Below are 17,573 nucleotides of genomic sequence, written 5' to 3'. Positions count from 1 at the left end.
GTTTTTAAGGCTATTTTCTAAACTTCTAAGTATATCTTTTGAAAATTAAACTTTTAGAATTTGAGTGAAAAACATAGTTATATAAGGATAAGTTTTCGTTTTTAAGGCTATTTTCTAAACTTCTAACTTTTGAAAATTAAACTTTTAGAATTTGAGTGAAACATAGTTACATAGGATAAGGCGTTAAGGATTTGTTTTTGAGATTATTCTTTTTTTTGTTGTTTTTTTATTTTTTTATTTTTATTTTTTTTTTGAAACTATTCTTTAAGAAAATAATTCACCATAGCAGTTGACTTTACTTTAAGAAACCACGGTATTTCTACATACATCCTTAGGTTATACCCACAAAGGTCTTTTTATTTTATTTATTTTATTATTATGGTCTTGAAAAGTAGATAATTCGAAAACTCTTGCATCCAAAATCTTCCATAGAGGGCAAAAAGGGTTATGTCTAGGGTCATTCAGATTAATTCATTCATTTAAAATAGTCTTCAGTTTCACCATTCAGTTTCACAAATAACTTTTGAAACTCTTGGCAATAGAGCTAACACAGAAAAGTAATCCATATTTTAAGCATAGATCAAGACACACATTGTACCCCATAAACATATACAATTATTTGTCCATTAAAAACACAATTAGAAAAAGAAAAGTAAATTTGTATCCTAGGCAAGAATAAATTTAAAATGGACACATTTTAAATGCATCCATTTAAAATGTCCAAATTATATGCACATTTGTGGTATCTGAAATAGTCCCTGGACTAGAAACAAAAAATCACAAAAACAAAAGTATATTTACAAAAATGTTTTGAGACTTAACGTGGCTAACTTGGTATAGTGATTCCTTATAAAAGTTAGTGAGAACATCCCTGTCCAACAGAACTTTCCAGAATGATAGAAATGTAAATCAACATGAAAATTAAAAGCAAATACATTTGCATTGTCCAATGTGGTAGTCATTAGGCAGAGGCGGCTATTGAGTATTTGAGATGTGACTAATTAGACAGAAGAAGCACCTTTAAAATTTGATCTTATTTTAGCTACTGAAAATTTAAAATTAAGTAGCCAGGAGCAGGTAGTGGCTGCTGTGTTGGATGACATAATCCAGAACGCCCTTTATTTTTTAAAAAATGTTTAAAGTCTTTCCCATGGTTTGAACTGGAATATACAAAACAACTTCTGTAAAAATCCCATTGTATTGAGCAAAGTAAATTTTGTTGCACTTTACTTTAATTTGGTTCTTTACTATTGTCAAAATTTCACAAGTTAATTCTATTATTGTAATAGTCCCATGTCAAACAATTTTTCGATGTTAAACATTTAAAGTGGCTGTCCATAAGATTTATTTTTTGCTAAATTGTCTTCAACATTTTGTTTCGTTTTCCAAATACAATCAATAAACATTAAAAATATTCTCAATAAAAATGCTCAGATTTTTTTCTATAGTGTTTTATGTTAATGACAACATACACTTTTCAGCTAGTTTAATGAATGTAACACAGCTAGAATGTTTGCTTTCTTCCTTAGTATGGAAAACAGAATAGTTTAACCCAGAAACAGTAATTGACCATGATGGGTATGATTGTAAGGCTATTGAAAACTTTAGCATTGCTTTGTCCTTCCTGGGTAGAATTAAGTGTTATTAATGCATGTCATTTTATGCTTTAATATTTACTTTGATATATGGTAATATTTAATTTTGGCAATCAAGGCTAAGATTTTTGCCACTGGCTTTCAGCTTTCCTTATAGCCCATATCTTCATCTAGCAGAATAACTTCCCTTTGGGAATTTCATGATATTCACTCTTTGGTAAGAATAAAGCACTTGTCACCCCTTCCTTTCACCCTAACTTACAATAGTTTAACTCACCATACATTAAATTTACAATGACCTTTTTCACCATGTTAAAAAAGTCTGGTCATCTGCTTTGAGGTGGAATGATCGGTAATCTCAGATAATTAGCAAAACTGATCGGGAAGATTGATGAATAACAGGTATAAATCTCAGTCTCCAAACACAGTTGGGCAAGCAATATAACTATTTTTCTATAACAGCTTAATTTCTATTTTGAGCCTCCATGCACTGGGAGTAGAAGCTTTATCTTAGTCATTTAAGGTTTTTGACTTTCCTTGGATGGCAAGGAAATAATCTAGGGCAGGAGTGGGGTAGGTTTGGGAGAATGCCAATGGGTAGTGTTTCATCCTTTCTTCCAGACTTGCTTCTAAGTTGTAGGAGTCTTCTACAATGCCAAGCTGGGGAGAGGGCATCAGAATCAGATTCTTGCCATTTTCCTTAGCCTACAGCAACTGAGATGTCCCTTGTCCCAGCTGGTCTTCAGGCACTGGCCCTTTGCCATCCTTATTCCTGTCCTCAAGACTCATTCACATGGAGCAGCTCCTGTCTCTGCTGCTCCCAGCAACCTTTCAAGCCCAGGGAATCGTTTCGCTACTGCCTCATAATTTTGCATCACAGGAAATGTTTTTTTTTTCCAGTTTTCCATCTATGTTCATGCAGGACTGGCTATGTAATTTGTAGGTGCGAAACAAGGAATTCGCTCTTGATACTTCTTGGATATCTCAGTCTTATTTTTTGACTTTTTATGTGGGGCGAATTTTGGACTTTCAGTTGCCTTGTGTAATAGAATGTCTCTCTACTGGGGTATGTCTGATGTTTTCTCCTGATTAGATTGAGAGGGTGCATTTTGGGGGAAGCAACCCTAGAGCTGATGTGCTGTCCTCAGTATTGTGGCCTTTTGAATTTGTCAATAGAAAAACAGTTCAATAGCTTGCCCCAAATCATAGAGTTATTAGCACCAAAGCCAGTACTAGACCTCAAGTCTCACTTCTATGGTAGAGTTGTCACCACTCACCCATAAATCCTTTCATGCGTGTTTCAATACTACTGAGTTGTTCAGCAGTAGCCTTCTAGGATTGTGACTGCTGATTCCTTGTTTGGTTGCTGCACCCATAGTGACGTGTGTGACATGGGGAAGCTGGGTTACGGAAAGAAATTCTGGAAGAAAAACAGTAGTTTCAGACGTTATGAAGATTAGTTCTTGCTCAGTATTTCTGATGCTTCATGAATGGTGATGATGGTGGTCACCACTTAGGAAGCCCCGCCTGTGTGTCAGCCATTGTGCTCTCTATGTGGGTCAGCCACTCCAGCCTCAACTCTGCATCACCACCTTCCCCGTCTAGAATCTGCTTTGCAGACGAGAAGCTGAGAAGCCCATTTCCCACCCCCACCCCACCCTCTGTCTCAGTATAGTTCCAATTTAGACCTTGCCAGGGAGAGGAACTTGCGTGAAAAGGCAGTAGAGAAAGAGAAGCCATTATTCTCCATAGCCGGACACACGGACAGACGTGAGATTTACAGAAACTGCCGGAGGAACTCGAGAAACATTCACTTCACAGCTGCACAGAGAGGAAGGGCTAGGGATGAGAGGATTTTTCAGATTCTTGAGAACTTCAGCAGCTTTCCAATCATCTTTCGAGAATTTTCCCCCATGGTGCTTCAAGCTGAGGTCTCTGATGTCTGTTCCTTTTATTTTTGGTGGTACCTTCTTTGACTTTGTCTTTCCTACTTCTTTTGATAGTCCTGTAAAGGCATTAATTCCTAGGCTAAAACCCTTTGTACCTGGTACATGCAGCATGGCTTCTGTTTTTCTGACTGCTCCCTGGTGTACTAGAACCTGTTAATGCATTTGATCCTCTCACTACCCCAGGAGAAGGTGCCATTTGAAATGGGGGAACTCACAAGTTGATTGTGCCTATACCTGCCCACAAGCGGTTTAATGAATATTTCGGATACTTCTTAGCCATAAAGTGGGACATCTTTGTTATTGGAATGTGTGTTCTTGTATGAAAAGAGTGAAGATCAAAATTTAATTTCTTCTATTTTATCTTTCAAATATAAAAAAAAGGTTGTTTCCATATGAAAGCACTTCCAGACACTCTGAAAGCATTCAGAAATCTGAGGACCAGAGATTGATAAATTTCCTTTCTTCCAGCTGGTGGTATCAGAGCACACAGAGCCAGCCTTAACATCACTTACTTGCTTACCTATTTATCTTTGCCACTAGCCTGAATTTCCTGAGGGCAAAGATTATGTCTGTGGTGCCTAACACAGTAGTCAGGAAATAGTATCCAATAAGCAAGGGCATTCCTCAGTCACCCTGCCTTAGCTTGTCTGAAATTCCATTAGTATTATTTATTTGGTTTGATCCTAATTTGATATTTTCTCCTATAAAAATGTAAGTTCTGTCCATACTCATTCCTTATGCCTTCATTAAAGTGTTGAATCCGTTCCTTTAAGTTGGCTTGAGTTGGAGCATGAAGAGAGCATGAGGACGTCTTAGTCTTGGGAGAGACTTTCGCACAGAGATGAATGTGCCATAGGGCTGGAGCATCTTCTGGAAAAGGGAAAACAATTGAAAATAGTGTGTTAATTTTTTTATAAAAAGGTAAAATCATGGCTGTCATACAGATTAAAAGAATGAACACATGCTGAATATTTCATTTAACTCATTACTAATGAGGGAACTGGTAATGTGCTATAACTATTTCAAAGGACAATCCAAAGAGCAGACTCTTGTATATACCAGGAATATTACAGTGAATGTGCAAATGGAGGAAAAACTGGCTTCTTCTACAGTGAAGGAGGGAAGTCGGTTGAAACGCCACCAGGCAGAACTTATGTGCATGTCTATAGATGCCTTGCTGTCAGTTACACACAATTTACAGAATCCCAAAGTGGTTGAAAGACAATGACAGGTGCAGAATCAGAATTTGAGGATCCAGAAAGGTGTGCTCTAAAGTTTAGTCTAAATAATGCACAGTTTTTTACCAAAGCACAATTTGTTCCCTTATGAATGTAAAAGTCTATTAATGGAGAAGTGGTGGTGCAGGTTAAGAAATTGCCACTACATTGGGAAAATGTGCTCTCATTAAAAAGAATGTGGCCAATATTAAAGTGAAAGGAAAGCTATAGGTTGAAATTATTCACAATACATATGTCTGATAGAGGACTTGTACCCATTATATATATAAAATTCTGTAAATCAATAATAAGAAGATGAGCAACCCAATTAAGAAGTAGGCAAAATTTTAGAATGGGCACATCATAAAAGAAGATATAGGCATGGCCCATAAGAACATGACTAAATGCCCAACATCATGAGTCATCAAGTGTAATGAGATACCAGCATTTATCCATCAGAGTGGCTAACATCATAAAGACTGGAAATACAAAGTGCTGGCCAGGCTGTGGAACAGCTGGGACACCGTATACTGCTGGTAAATTAATTGCATGGGACCAATGACCTAGCAATTATAAGTATATTCCCAAGAGAAATAGGGCACATGTCCACACAAAATAACCTCTACAAGAATGTCCATAATAATTTTATTTACAGGAGCCCCAAAGTAGTATTCCCTCCCAAACCATGGTGCGAATACCGCTCAGCAATAGCCACAAAACCACAAACTACCAATACATGCAAAACCTTAGATGACTCTCCCAAAGATGATGTTGTATACAAGAGTCCAGACACAAAGGAATATCTACTCTATGTGTCCATGAATGTGACATTTAGCAGGCTAAACTACTGCATGATGTGGGGAGTCCGAGTAATAGCTGCTTCTGTGGGGGTGATATTGACTGGAAGGGGCAGGAGGGATGGATGGAAATGTTTTACATCTTGATCTGAGATCTGAGTGTTACCTAGGAACACAGACAGTCCCTAGTCAGATCCTAGTTAGAGTTAGGATTTCCTAACTTGATGATGATGTGAAAGTGATGCAACCACGGGTTTCAGACTTTAAGCACCAGTGATTCTTTGACCAAAGACTCCCTGCATTTTTGACCTATGATATTTTCATTTTACAATGAGTTTAGTGAGATTTATATTAACCCCTTGGTAAGTTGAGGAGTATCTATACATATGTGTAAAAGGTCTTCAAGCTGTACTTCAGTTATGTGCATTTGATTGTAAATACATTGTACCTAAGCAAAGTACTGTTAAAAAAGAATGTAGTCCATCTAGATAAAATGATTTGAAAGTCATGTCCTGACTTGCAAAGACATATTTTTTAAATTCAAACAGCAAGTCATGAAACAATAAATGGAATACAATTACATTTGCATTATAAAATTCAGGTGAGTATTTAAGTATACTATGCAAATGCATCACACAGGTAAGAGGATGGTTGTCTAAATGCTTAGTGTTGTTAATTCTGTGGAGTGGAAAGGAATAGGCATGGGGAGGCATTATTGTTTATAATGTATAATGTTTATAATTGTATAGTTTATAATGTAAATGAATGCATAATTAAAAATAGACCAAATCTAATTCAACTGGAAGAGAAAATTGAATACTTGATCTAGAAGAAGAGTGCTAAAAAGGACAGTTACACAGTTGGGCTGGGGCTGGCCCTGAGATCTTTTTTTTTTTTTTATTCAGTCATTTGTACTGGATATCTTATGAGAAAAATTTCCTTTGGTTAAACAATGGGATTTTAGTCGGCTCTAAATAAAGCCATGACCAATGGTCTTCTGTGAATCCAGTTGTCTCAAGTCGGTTTGGCCTGCTACAACAAAATACCTTAGACTGGGTAACTTATAAATGACAGCCGTTTATTGCTTACAGTTCTAGAGGCTGGGAAGTCCAAGATCAAGGCACCAGCAGATTTGGTGTCTGGTGAGGACCTGCTTTTTGGCTTATAGACAGCCATCTTCTCACTGTGCCCCCATATGGTGGAAAGGGCAAGGGAGCTCTCTGGGGTATCTTTTATGAAGGCACTAATGCCATTCATGAAGGTTCCACTCTCATGACCTAATCACCTCCCTGCCTCCTAATATAGTCACCTTGAGTGTTAGGATTTTAATATGAGAATGTTGGGGCAGAGCACAAACATTCAGACCATAATACCAGTCTAGGACAAAAGTAGTTTTGATCTTGGCCCTCTGGGACTGTGTCTTTCACATTGCAGGTCATCTCCTTTTAGTGGATGGTGAAATCACTTTGGTGAGTTGAGACCTGAATTTTTTAAAAAATAAAATAGAATAGAATAGAAAACACAGAATTTGACATTATTATTATTATTATTACTTGTAGAGACAGAGTCTCAGTTCATTGCCCTTGGTAGAGTGCTGTAGTGTCACACAGCTCACAGCAACCTCCAACTCCTGGGCTTAGGCGATTCTCTTGCCTCAGCCTCCCAAGTAGCTGGGACTACAGGCCCCTGCCACAACACCTGGCTGTTTTTCATTGCAGTTTGGCGGGGGCTGGGTTTGAACCCACCACCCTCAGTATATGGGCCACAGGTGCCACCCAGAATTTGATATTATTTTAGAAAACCTCTCTGTTTACTTCATAGCTATACTGTATGTAGGAACCATATCACCATGTAACGTGTATTTCTTATTGGGGTCACAGTCAAAAAATATTCGAAACCCACTGGCTCTTGTAACTTGAGCTCTTCCCTGCTTAGCTCACTGCTCTAACCTCTGGTTTGTCCTTACCCTGTAATTTAGGGACACCTGAGGGCTAGTTCACAGGGATAAGAAACGCTTTCCCCTCTGGCTGTTAAGAGAGCATTAGCCTCCTTAAGTAGGCCACAAGTGACTCCTTAGGAAGATCTTTCACATTCAGACCAGACTTAGAAAGCAGGCACTGAACCACTGTGGGTTGTTTGTTTATGGGGGGGGGAACACACATATGCATATTCACAGTCCAATATATTTTCTTTACCCCTAAATGGCTGGATAAGGCTCCTACTTAACTGAGATATCCATTCAAAGTCATTAGAGCCTTTTACTCTGGTTTGAACAGGACCATCCAAACCCAGCCGAGGAGGCAACTGTACATTTGCATTGCTAATATACTCCATTTTCAAAGAATGTTGACACTTCAAGATTTTAATGGCAACACTTAAGTGAGTTTCCAAGTAAGTCACTTTCTTGATGTTCCTGAGATAAATTTTACATCTTTGTGGATGTCACCTTGCTCTATTAGCACTTGTGTTTTCAACCTATTTGTTGGTTTACTTAAGTGGTGAATTCCGTCTGTTTAAGGAAGATATAATACACTGGTATGCTTTTGTGGGGCCTAGCAATGCAGTATGCTGTACTTACACTCACTCACTGGGTTCTAAGAATAATTATTGTCTAACACCCCTTTGATCTGCCTAAGAATACCAGCCTTAAGAGAAAGGCTGTTACCCAGTTTACACTATAGGCCTGAGAATAGATGTCTTCACATTGGCACACTCACCAGCTTGTCAATTCTTAAAGAGATATTAGCCAATTTAGAGACCTGAGGTATGTCACTGTGTATGCAGGTAGGGTAGGCACTCTAACAAGGTGATGGCTGGTCTGATGCCAAGGCAGTACATGACACAATCACAACAAAGGCCTCAGTTGAACTCATGAGAGTTCTGCATGGATGTCCTTTCCCAGTTGATCTCCTTGAGACAAAGGGCCCAGGACTTTATCCTCCCTTACTCACCAATCAGATAGGAGCTACCCCCCAGGATGGATGTGCAACCTTGGGTGAGGTAGCTCTCTTTGGCTGAGGGCGATTCCTAGAAAGCTGTCAGCCTCTAGCATCCACAGCAGCTGCTGGTAGTGGGTGTGTAGGGCCTGAAGCAGGGACAAGCCTGGCACCAGCTTCTGCATCTGGTGAGAGCCTCGGGCTGCTTCCGCTCTTGGTGAAAGGTGAAGGGGAACCAGTGTGTGCAGGGATCACATGGTGAGAGAGGAAGCAAGAGAAAGAAGGGAGGCATATCTGTGCATTTAACAACCAGCTGTGTCTTTTTAACAACTAGCTCTCTTAGAAACTAATAAAGGACCCATTCACTCCTTAGGGAGGGCATTAATCTATTAATGAGGGATCTACCCCCACAATGCAAACACCCTCCATTAGGCCTCCCCTCCAACACTGGGGATCAAATTTCAACACGAGATTTGGAGGGGACAAACATCCGCACTGTAGCAGGTGCTTCTTACCTGACTTAGAACTTAGAAAATAAATTTACAGAAACAAAATACCACTTTTAAGTCTGCTTCATATGCACATATAATGAAAAGTCAAATAAGATTTATCTTGCATAGAAAGGAATTTGCTCGTTGAAAGCCATTTGTCTGCAAGTCCTCTCCCATCTCTAGCCAAGGTGACTTCCAAATATGGAATATGAAATTTGAAAAGAAGAAAAAGAAAACTTTTGTGATGCTAAACATAACTGGCATCCACCCCTGCTGAGCCACAGCATCATCCTTATCAAAACTGAGTAAGAATACTAGGCCCTTTTTGGAGCAAGGACAAGAAAGAACAAGAGAAGTTCTCTTCTGGTTGTTATTTTAAGTCCTTTTTTCCTTTTGGTTTTCTTTTTTTCCCTCTTTGCCACAGTTTTTAATATGTGCTACATTTATTCAGACAAGGGGACAATATTATCCCACAGGAGATGAAAAACAATAGTCCCAGAATCAGAGCCCATGCATTGCAAAGAACTCAATGTCATATTTTCCAGAGATAAAGCCTTATTTATCTTAGAATGGATTTGGCCTTTTAAAACAGATATAAAGCAGAGGAGGAATGTAAATATAACCCCAAAGTCTCTGTAAAGCTACTTAAACTACAGAGTGGCGAAGTAAGATCTTAAATTCTTAGAAAAAGAAAAGATCCTTTTGAACTATTTTTCATTGTTCTACTTGTCACTTCAAAGGAAGATTTGGCATGATCTTTAGAGACTTTCTTCTGTCTAAGGAAGGGTGTGAGGATGCTGCAAGGGGTAATTTGAACTGAACAACCCATCCACAATCTCCTAGCTTTCCCTTCCATTTCCTCATAGGGCTATTATAAAGAGTGAGCAATGAATGATCACAAATCATCTTGAAAAGAATAAAGAACAGAACAAATTGCCTCCAAAAGTGGGGCCAATTTTAGAGTTGGGCAGTCTAGAGCGAGGTTCACTCTGATCTTACAGAGAGTGAGCAGGTCAACATTTTCACAGAAAGTCTCCAGGGAAAGATCAGTCCTTCCTGTCAGCCATGTTGGGTGTTGCAATTCTCACCTGGAAACAGGGCCAAGGAAAACTCCACTGTGTTCTCCAGGAGTCTTTGGAGCCCTGAGCTAGCAGCTTTTCAGAGCACACACAGGCAAATTATTTGTGATTTCTCTAACATAAAGAATAAAAAAAAAGAATTGTTAACCCATCCCTTGGCCCACATCCTTGCCAAATTTCAGTTGTGAATACCAATCTTCAATATTCTATTTTCCTGTCTCCCTCTGCAGTAGCCCTGAGCCTCACTGCTCTGTGTTAAATGAGGCCATCAGTATGCACTTAGATATGCTGAGGGATGCCCACTAAATAATGTGTTCATTGCTTACATTTTCCCACAAATTCTTTACTTACCAGGAGATCAGGAACAAATGTTACTGACTCAATTATTTCTGACATTAAATAATAAGTAGAAATTGTGTAAGACTTGCTGCAATTTTTTTCTGAATGAGAGATTGTCTTAGGTTGGGTTACCACAGAAGCCAACTCTGAGACAAGGATTCAAGCACAAGTCATTTCATTGGGAGATGAAGAAAGCTCTGGTTGGGAGTGGGGAAGTGAGACAGGAAAAGGAAGAAGCCAATTCAAAGTGGTTCTGGATAATTTACTGTAATTTCTAAAGAGAACCATTTACAAGTCAGTCTGTTTTCCCTCACCCATTCATTCTCCCAAGTCTGTATTCATCCTCCATAGTAACCATTTATTGCCTCTGAAAAGAATTACCTATAGTCCTCATCTGTCCCTCCACTCTAAAATGAGGGTAAATAAACTTCTGAGCCCCTTTGGGATATGGCGTAATCACTCTGTGATTCTCCCCCTGCACACATTAAATAGATTTGTAATCTTTCTCTAAAGGTGGTACTGGAACTTAAGCCTGCTGGAGAACTTAAAAATGCAGTGAAAAAACCCCGCCTCGACATGGATGGAACTGGAAGACATCAGGTTAGGTGAACTAAACTGGGCACAGAAAGACAAATAGCACATCTCCTCACTCATACTGTTATATGGGACCTTACAAAGTTGATCTCATGGAGATAAAGAGTGAAACCATGGTTACCAGAGGCTAGAAAGGGGAGTGAAGAGAGGTAGGTTAATGGGTAGAAACTTACAATTAGATAGAAGAGTAAGTTCTATTGTTCAGTAGCAGAGTAGGGTGACTACAGCTAATAGCCTAGCTATCATCTATTTCAAAATAGCTGGAAGAGAGGACTTGAAATGTTCCCAACACATAAAAATGGTAAATGTTCAAGGTTATGGACATCCTAAATACCCTGACTTGGTCACTACACATTCTATACATGTAACTAGACCTTAGACATACCTCATAAAGACATAACAAATGTGTCAGTTAAAACGTGCTTCAGTGTGGTCCCACCTGGCAGGTGAGGAAGCCAAAGCTTTTGTATCCCAAAGTCTACCAGGTAAGGACTGGGTTGAGAACTGACAGGGGACCATTAATTTCCCAGCACTTTCAGCCTGCTGCCCTGGTGGCAAAATGAGCTTTCTGCTGATAGGTTAGGGATGGGGTAGATGTCACAAAGATACTATTGGACATCTAGAATAACATGTAGATATTTTTCAACACAATTTGAGTTTTCTACTGCCAAAGAATTTTTTTTTTCTGGTTGTGGGAAAGAGGCAGGTTTCATTTACTTTGATTTAAGAATGATAATACTTTCTCTACTTCACAGGCTTATTGTAGCATCAAATGAATTAATATCTGTGAAAGTACAGCAGAAATGAAACTTAGCAGTTTTCAATTGGATAAAAAAAATGGGAAAAGCAGTAAACTGGAAAATAAAATTATCACAATTGATTCTTATTTTAATGTCTTTATTATTATTTTTATAGTTTTTTTTAATTTCAAAATATCAAAGGAGTACACATGTTTCTGTCACACAGATACCTTGTGTAATGCTTAGGTCAGGACTTTCAGTGTGCCTGTCACCAGAATAGTGTTCACTGACCCAATAGGTAAGTTTTCACCTGTCATGCACCCTTCTCCCTCCCTTCTTTTTGGTTTCCAGTGTCCTTTGTATCTCTTTGTGCCCGTGTGTACCCATCATTTAGCTCCCACTTATTAGTGAGAACATGTGGTGTTTGGTTTTCCATTCCTGAGATACTTCACATAGGTTATGGTCTTTAGTGCCATGCAAGTTGCAGGAAGCCCTGTTCAAGAAATTCTGCTAGGAAAATTGGATAGCCACATGCATAAGATTGAAACAGGACCCTTATCTCTTGCCATATATAAAAATTCATTCAAGCTGGATGAAAGGCTTAAGTGTAAGGCATGAAACCATAACAATTCAAGAAGAAAACATGGGGAAAACTATGTCTTTTGAGCAGTTTTGCTTCTGAATCCCAAGATGTGGCATTTCCGAGGATTTAGTTTGCGTCGTATTTTCTGATTCATTGGAAACTTTGCTTGCAATCTGACATGGTCTTAAATTTGTACCAGTGGATTAGCTGCTCCTGACTTGGCCACATGGGGGCTGAAACTGTTCCAGTCTCTGAACTAAAGAGAGCCGCAGTATTAGTAGATTTCTCTCCACCAGTAGTGCAATGCCAGCAACTGGCCCACAGTCCCCCAACTTTGGATTTGGACGGATTATCTTCATAGCCTATTTAGTATGTAGCCGATTTTTATAAATGTTCCGCATAATCTCAAAAGGAACGTACATCCTCTATGTGTTGGGTTCTATATGTAAATATTAGATCAAGCTGTGTTTTCAGTGTGGATTAGATCTTTGCTATTTTTATTTTATATATGTAATATATATATATAATAAGACTAGCAAAGATCTAATTCTTATTTCATTATATATATATATAAAATAAGAATAGCAAGATCTAATCCACACTGGATTAGAGAAAGTTGGGGGACTATAGGCCAGTTGCTGGCATTGCATTCCACTGTGGATTAGATATTATACACTATATCTACTACATTATATATATGTAGCCCACCTTATCTTCTCTCTTTTTTTGAGAGAAGTTAAAGTAAAATCTCCTGCGATGGAAAGATATACAATTTTTGCTTTGTATATTTTCAAACCACATTATTAAGTGTATACAGGTTCAATTTTTTTTTTGATTTTTCTTTTTATTATCAAGTCAGCTCTTGCTTTATTCCTACTAAAGGAATAAGGTTTTCCCCTTTAAATTCTGTTTTGCTAGATAGATTTAGTTTTTCTAGATAGATTTTTTTGTTGTTATTTGTCTAGTATAGCTTTTATTTTACCTTATGTATGTTATTGGGTTTTAGGTGTGCCTTTTAATAAATAGTCTATGTCTGGCTTTTGTTTTTAATCTAAGATAAACAGATTTATTTATCTTTAAAGGTGGCGATTAATCGCTTCTCGGCCTTTTGGCTAAGATCAAGTGTAAAGGTGGCGATTAAATCAGAGATTATGGATCAATTTGGGTTTAATTTTTGCTTGGTTGTTGTTGCTATTTATATATGACGTTTTTACTTTTTCTTCTGTTTTCAAAGTTATCCATTCTGTCTTTCTTCGTTACTCATCTCATGCTCCCATTTTCCATTGCCGATGAAATCTTTTCTAAAAGTCTAGTTGTTTTCCTTTCTGTAGCATTGAGTAAATATACAATAAATGTTTCCCTTGTGGAGTTAACATTCATTACGTATTTGAGGGCTGCTTTAGTGTACCTAATGATAATATCACATATATGTTGCCTTAATCCCCACTCACAGAGAGTATAGGCAAGCTAATGAAATCTTCCCATTTCTTTTTTAGGGTTTCTATCCACAGAACTTGGCTGAATGCCTTTCTTCTTCCCCTTTATTTTTGCTTATGACTTTTCACCAGTGGTCTTTGAAAAGGAGCCGAAATTAGTGTCGACAGGAATAGCAAGAGGTAGTATGAAGGAAGATTCAGCGTATCGTAAAATCCAAGCTACCCCGTTCTGTGAAGTTAGTAGCTTTTAAAGGGAACCTCTTTCTTCCCCTTTACATTTGGGTGACTGCTTTGTCCTGTGACACGTGCACCTTCAGCTGACTTTTGAAAGCCTACTATTTTGGAGGTCATAATTTTGACTGATGGGCCTATAATTAGTAAGTGCTCATTAAGTACTCTGTCCTGAGTATTTCTGTAGGGTAGTAGAGAATGTTCCTAGCAGCTGCCAGGGTGATAACAGTCCTACAAATTGGAATGACTCCAAAAGTAACCAAAGAACCTTGTAAAGATTAAAAACGAGCAAGTGGAAAAGCACCAGCAGGAGCAGCAGCAGCTGCTATGGCAGGGGGAAAACAGTGTGATGGACTCTTGGTCACCAAATCTAAGGACCTCCTTACCCTTGTTTTCTTCATAGTCTTTGAAGCTTGATACTCTCCCAATTTTCCTCCCACTCTGTCCATAGCGATTCTTTGTCTTTCTGTCTCCTAGCTACCGATATTTCCCCAGTATTGATCTGGAATCTTCTCCCTTCCCTGATCCTCTCCCACATCAGAACATTCCATTCTGATGGCTTCAGATATAAGCTTTATGTCAATTACTTCCAAGTTTATATTTCTGGCTTCTACCCCAAAGCTAGGCCCACATTTTTAATTGCCTGCCAAACATTCTCTGTAAAGGCTCCCCTGAAACCTTGACTCAATACACCTAAAACTAAACTACTCTTTACCTTAAAACCAACTCCTATGCCCTAGGACCCAGCAATTCCACTCCTGTGTAATTACCCAAAGAAATATGTAACCAATGCCCCAAAAGACATTATAAGAATGTTCACGAAACATGATGTATTATGACCAAACTGAGTTTGTCCTAAGAATGCAAAGGTCACAAAATCAGAAAATCAAGCAATATAATTCATCACATAACAGAGTAAGGAAAAATAAGCATGTGATTATTTCACTGGATGTACAAAATTTATTTGATAATACTAAACAATCATCCACAATAAACACTCTTAGTGAAGTAGGAGTAGATGAGAACTCTTCAATCTCCGAAGTCCTACTGCAAACATTATATTACATGACAAAATGTTAAAAACTTTCCCTTGGAGATCAGGAACAAAACAAGGATGCCCCTGATAACCACTGCTATTCAACATTATGAACGTGTTCTGGCCAGTGCATAAGACAGTGAAAAGGAAATAAAACCATAAGAATTAGAAAGAAAGAAATAGAAAACTGTCATTATTTGCAGATGATATGATTGTATTCGTAGAAAATACAAATGATTTGACAGATAAACTATTGAAATTAAAAAAAGCCTATGCAGTGGTCTCCGGATATAAAACCTCAATATACCCAAAGCCAATATATTTCTCCATATCAGTAATAAACAGAAAATGAAATTAATATCAAATAACTATGAATGAATTTAATAAAAGAGGGGAAATACATCTATAGAAAAAAACGATAAAACCTTATTTTGAGATGTCAAAGAAATGTCAGAAAGGAGAGCTATACCGTAGCAACTATGAACAAAAAAAGTCAATTCTCCCTACATTTATTTCTAAAGTCAACATAATTTCAACACATGTTTTTTTTTTTTTTGATGGAACTTGTCAGACTGATTTTAAAATTTATATGGGAATACAAAAGGATAAGGATAGCCATTACCTTTTTGAAGTAAAAGAACAAGGCAGGAGAAATTGATCCGTGGGATAACAAAATTATTATAAATCTATAGTAATCGAGGCAGTATATATATTTTCAAGGGTAGAAAAATAGACCAATGGAGTAAAATGGAGCACCCAGAAACACACCCACAAATAAAGTTAATATTTGGTATACGTTGCACTGTAGGATGGAGAAATATCAGTTGTTAGAATAAATAGTACTGAGACAAAGGGATGGCATGGTCTAACAAAGAGGCATTATCAGACATAGTGAGTATCTTTGGTCATGCTTACTGGAAGAAGATCTGGAGACAGGGATTCTGGTGCGTGCTATTTATGGAAAGAATGCTTTCAGGAGGAAGGGAGAGAGGTAAGAGGAGCAGAGCAGGGGAAGCTGCTAAGCAAGGGTGTGTTCTTAGCTTCATCTTGATTCCACAAGGAGTTTTGTAGCATAAATTGCAGCACAGAGTTGGTCCCTTGAGGCAAGGAGGCCATAATTTCATACCCCTATGGTAAATCTTTCATTTTGACCTTAACAAAATATTTATTGAGCATCTACTATGGCCAGGCACTGGATACTTTATCAAAGTAGTTCTAGGTACTGCCATGAGAGAATACAAATCAAGTTCCTAATCGGGGACTAGTGATATTAAAATTGATATTTTCCTATATTACTAATGGAAGTAAAATTACACAATCCTGATTGGATTTGGCCATACCTGTAACAGTGATCCAGTGTTATTCAAGCTCTTTAACTTAGGAATTCTACTTTGAGGAACATATCTAGAGAGGAGGAAAAAAATCTCAAGAGGGAGGGAAAAAATATACATGCCCAAGAGAGAAAGAAAAAATATAAAAGCATTATAAGCATTTAACATTCTTATCCAAGGTTTTCCCAAGTTATTTTTACTATAGAATACATTTTAATAGGATATTTATTAACTTGACTGGAAACACGCTTTCAGAAAGAAAGGGGCCTATAATTTTGGTGATTCTCCTATTAGGGTTGTAGGACTAACAACGTGTTTCATATAGTGATAAGGTTTCAGCTTGTGAGGTGTTTGGAGCCTCTAAGCGCCAGCCTCTAATCTAGAAGAGTGAAAGCTTCTAGAACATAAATAATCAAAGAGAATAATGTCCCTTGGTTGTGTACTTTTCTACATTTTCCAAGGTGTGTGCATCTCATACTCCCTTCAGTAAGGCTAGATGAGACAGCCCCAGCCTATTTAGTAGACACAGGCCCTGAACCCCTCAGAAGGAGTGGGGATGAATTTCCTGTTTCATAGAGACTAGGTTGTTCATAGGCCAAGACTCCTTTGTCAACTGGAGAGTTCAGAAAAAAGGGCCAACTACCTGATTGCGTCTGAGAATAAACATTCTTAGCACCGGCCTGCTAAGAGCTCTCCAGGGTCCTGAACCGCTGCTGACGTCTGAATCAGGCCTGGTGGAAACTTCCTCTCATTAGCGTCTCTCGCCTAAAGAATTCATTACTTGCGCTTGCCTTGGCACTTGCCCTCTGGCCTCGGACTCCTTCGCATCATCTGTCTATGACCCACATATAATAAAACTTCAGTTGTTGCCTGTTCTTTGCATGTATTGGCAGCTTCATTAATCAAGTTCCTTCTAAAGGAAGTCTATTTGAGGCTATCTCAGTAGGAGAGAATATGTATTTTGATTAACTCTTGATTGCACTATCAGGAAGGAAGCAAATTCAGAAGAGATAATTTTTCACACATGGGTCCCTTTATATCAGTAAAGCCCTGTCTCTGTCATTATATTAGCCTGTTGCTGGGATATTTGAGGTGGTAACTGCTAGAAGAACACATGGAGGGAGCAGAAGTGGGAGATCAGCAGAGACTTGAGAGATACAGGGAGCCTGCACGTGATTTGTCTATTATTCCTTTAAATCTTTCTTTCTTTTTTTTTTTT

This window comes from Otolemur garnettii, unplaced genomic scaffold (genome assembly GCF_000181295.1).
Source record: "Otolemur garnettii isolate 467f Iridium unplaced genomic scaffold, OtoGar3 scaffold00051, whole genome shotgun sequence".
NCBI classification, from domain to species: Eukaryota; Metazoa; Chordata; class Mammalia; order Primates; family Galagidae; genus Otolemur; species Otolemur garnettii.
The sequence above is the reverse complement of the archived record's forward strand: the minus strand, read 5'-3'. Positions refer to the sequence as shown.